General features: G+C 39.2%; 1 protein-coding gene across 1 annotated transcript in view; it reads right to left on the bottom strand.

The window, feature by feature from the left end:
• LOC125027290 (band 7 protein AGAP004871-like) overlaps window positions 1-3,947 on the bottom strand; it is a gene marked incomplete in the record, with an annotated part of 593,822 nt that overhangs the window by 477,756 nt on the left and 112,119 nt on the right.

The following is a 3,947-nucleotide window of genomic DNA, read 5'->3' on the forward strand; positions in this document are numbered from 1 at the left end:
TTTTTCATATTTCAACCTCTCCTTATTTCTCATTCCTTTTCCCTCCTTTCTCTTTTTCTTTCTTTCTAGATTTCTCTCACATTTGTTTCTTGTTTTCTTTGTCTTTCATCCCTTCCTGTATGTCTTTGTTTCTCACATCTTTTTTTTTTCTTTTTACTGTCTTCTTTTCTTATTTTTCAACCCTTTCCCTTTTTTCTCATTTTTTCACCTTTTCCTCCTTCTTTCTGTCTCATTTTATTCATTTTTTTCCCTCTTCCGTGTTTATCCTGTTTTATGTTTTCTGCTTCTTAGAATCTATTTATTCAATTGTCTATCTATTCATTTAATTCATTCATTTATCAATTTATTCATCAATATGTTTATCTATCTATCTATCTATCTTTTCATTCATTCATGTATCTATTTATTCATCCATTTATCTATTTACTAATTTATCTGTTCATCTATCTATCTTTTTGTTTATTCCATTCTTCTATTTTATTTTTGAAGTATTCCTTTTCTTTTTTTCTTCTTCTTCTTCTTCCTCTTTGATGATGCAATTGAAACCTCATCTTCCGACGCCATCTTGCGACTTTTGAGCTAATTAGGACCGCAGGCTGTGATCTTGCATCTTTGCACTCCTCCCCCACCCCCTCTCTCTCTCTCTCTCTCTCTCTCTCTCTCTCTCTCTCTCTCTGTCTCTGTCTCTGTCTCTGTCTCTCTCTCTCTCTCTCTCTCTCTCTCTCTCTCTCTCTCTCTCTCTCTCTCTCTCTCTCTCTCTCTCTCTCTCTCTCTCTCTCTCGCTCTCTCGCTCCTCTCTCTCTCTCTCTCTCTCTCTCTCTCTCTCTCTGTCTTTCTCCCTCTCTCTCTCTCTCTCTCTCTCCTCTCTCTCTCTCTCTCTCTCTCTCTCTCTCTCTCTCTCTCTCTCTCTCTGTCTGTCTTCTCCCTCTCTCTCTCTCTCTCTCTCTCTTCTCTCTCTCCTCTCTCTCTCTCTCTCTCTCTCTCTCTCTCTCTCTCTCTCTCTCTCTCTCTCCCTTTCTCACTCTCTCTTTCCCCCTCTCTCTCTCTCTCTATTTCTTCTTCGTACTTTTTTTTTCTTCTTTTTTTTCCTCTACTTCTTCTTATTATTATTATTCAAATTATTGTTATTTTTATTATTATTATTATTATTATTATTATTATTATTATCATTATTTCTTCTTCTTTTCTGCATCAATCATATGCCAAGGACAGAGAGATAAAGGAAGGAAGAGAAAGATCCGTCCAAAGATGGCGCTAATTAATCACTTGCCTAATTAGAGTGATTAACGAAAAAAGATAAAAACGGGAAAAAGAGCCCCATGACCCCCGTCTACCCCCCCTTACCCATACCCTACCCCACCTACCCCACCAAACCATTCCCCCAGTTCAAGCTCCCAACTACCCCCACCCCCCCCCCCTCTTTAGAAAAGTATGAGAAAGGAGAGACAAAAAGGGAAGAGAGAGAGAGAGAGGCAGAGAGAGAGAGAGAGAGAGAGAGAGAGAGAGAGAGAGAGAGAGAGAGAGAGAGAGAGAGTGAGAGAGAGAGAGGGAGAGATAGGTAGACAGATAGATAGATAGATAGAGAGAGAGAGAGAGAGAGAGAGAGAGAGAGAGAGAGAGAGAGGAGGGGGAGGAAGAGGGAGGAAGACAGACAGACAGCCAGACAGAACCAGAATAAAGACAGAAACAAGAGACACAGAAACAGACAGTCAAAACAAACAAACAGACAAACCGAAAGGCAGAAACAGACAACCAGACAGAAACAAAGACCGAGAGAAAGAAACGGACGAAAGAAATACTCAAACAGAGGGTCTCTCTCTCCCGCCTTTCCATCCTCTGAATTGAATTGGAGTTTACACTATAGCAATTGCAATGGCGGACTCCCCTCTCTGTCTCTCTCTCTCTCTCTCTCTCTCTCTCTCTCTCTCTCTCTCTCTCTCTCTCTCTCTCTCTCTCTTTCTCTCTCTCTCTCTCTCTCTCTCTCTCTCTCTCTCTCTCTCTCTCTCTCTCTCTCTCTCTCTCTCTCTCTCTCTCTCTCTCTCTCTCTCTCTCTCTCTCTCTCTCTCTCTCGGCCTCCCCTCACGCCGCCCGGTGATTAAAACGAAATGCAATAACGCTCACTCCATCTGCGGATCATATATAAGAATGGGCCTTAGGGGGGGGTAGAGAGGGGTAGGGGGGGTAAGAGGTTGATAAGGGATGGAGAGAGAGGGGGGTGGGGGTCTTTAGTGGGGTAGGGAGTGGGTTATGGGTGGATGGTGGGTTGGGGGGGTATGTCAAGGGCGGGTTTGGTCAGCGAGGACGTGGGAGGTGGGTGAGGGAGGGGGGCGGAGGGGAGGAAATATAAGGGAAATATGAGTTGAAAAGACCTCTTCCAAATTCGTACTTTTATTCCTGCTTTACATATCAATCACGTTATTCTTAATTCCCTTCTAATTAATAACCATCCCTCCCCCCCCCCCTTTATTTTAAAGACGACATAACCTAATTCACAGAAAAAAAAAAAATTCACCTCTCCTCCCATTCCCTTCACATTAAGTAAAAAAAAAAAAAAAAAAAAAAAAGGTTTGGGGAGGGGGGGGGGAGACTCAATGAAGAGAACAATACACGTTTATTCAACTTCATTCCTCATTCATAACACCCGCCATTCTTGAGGCTCATTCAAGAACACTGCTCGGGGGTCTTCTGCATTCATAACATTAGCACAATCGTCGTTTTCGAGAATGAATACAATCCATTCATATTTCCCATTCTCATTTCACTTACTTCTTTCTTGCATATCTCTCGTTATTTTTATTTTTTTACCCCAAGTTTAGCCATTAGGTGTAAGTCTATTCACTCATTAAAATAATGGCTCATAAAAGTAATAATGATAATAATGACATTAATAATAATGATACTACTACAACAATATAACAATAGTACTACTAATAATTATTATTATATTAATAATACAAGTCATAATGATAATAATGATAAAACAAATAATAATAAAAAGTAAGGATACATAAAAAAAATACATAAAATATAGATCTAATAACAGTTATTCATTTCATCGAGGGCTAATTGATTCCTTGACACGATGTGGAAAGTGATACCGATGTGAATATGTAATTAATGATCATATGAATAAATTACTTCCCAACATATGAAATTCATTGCACATGGTCGTGGCTGAATATGAGCTCGAATCAACTTGAATATTTTCGCTCGTGACCCCAAATATTCCAGTGATTTACCTATTTGTGTTAGTGATAGGTGGGATGGAGGAAGGATAGATGGGGAGGACGAAGAGAGGGAATAGGGATAAAGGGAAGAGGGTGATAAAGAAAGGGAGAGAAAACAGATTATGAAATTGGTAGTTGTTTAAGAAGAAGAGAGAGCGAAGAAAGGGTGGGATATAGAGGAATACGAAAAGAAGGAACAGGAATAAGGGGAAGAGAGAGAGAAAGAGAAAGAAAGAAAGAGAAACAGAGACATAGGTAAGAAACCAATAGATATTTAGAAAAAAGAAACAACAAAGGAGGGAGAGCTCGGGCAACTTAGAGAAGAAATACCGATAAAGGAAAGAGAAGAGAAAACTGAAGAAAAAGAAAAGAGAGAGATGAAGAAATGGGAAAAAAAAAGCTAATTAGACGCTGATGATCCATTCAAATGAATAAATAAAAACAAGAGGTAAATGGTTTTCTTTTCCCCATCATCACCTCGAGGACAAAACGAGAAGAGCAGACTTCATAACTCATTAGCATTTCAAACAGTTGCCGTCTCTTTTTTCTGACTAATTAAAGAGTCAATTAACAGTAGATCTTGTGTTCAATTATCTACTAAAAGAGACCATTATGAATTTTCTCGGGCTCGTTAAAAACCCATTGAAATTTGGGAAAATTTCATTAAAGTATATGCATACATATCTCTATACACATAATACATTTATACATAACATCACA

This window comes from Penaeus chinensis, chromosome 7, assembly GCF_019202785.1.
Source record: "Penaeus chinensis breed Huanghai No. 1 chromosome 7, ASM1920278v2, whole genome shotgun sequence".
Lineage (NCBI taxonomy): Eukaryota > Metazoa > Arthropoda > Malacostraca > Decapoda > Penaeidae > Penaeus > Penaeus chinensis.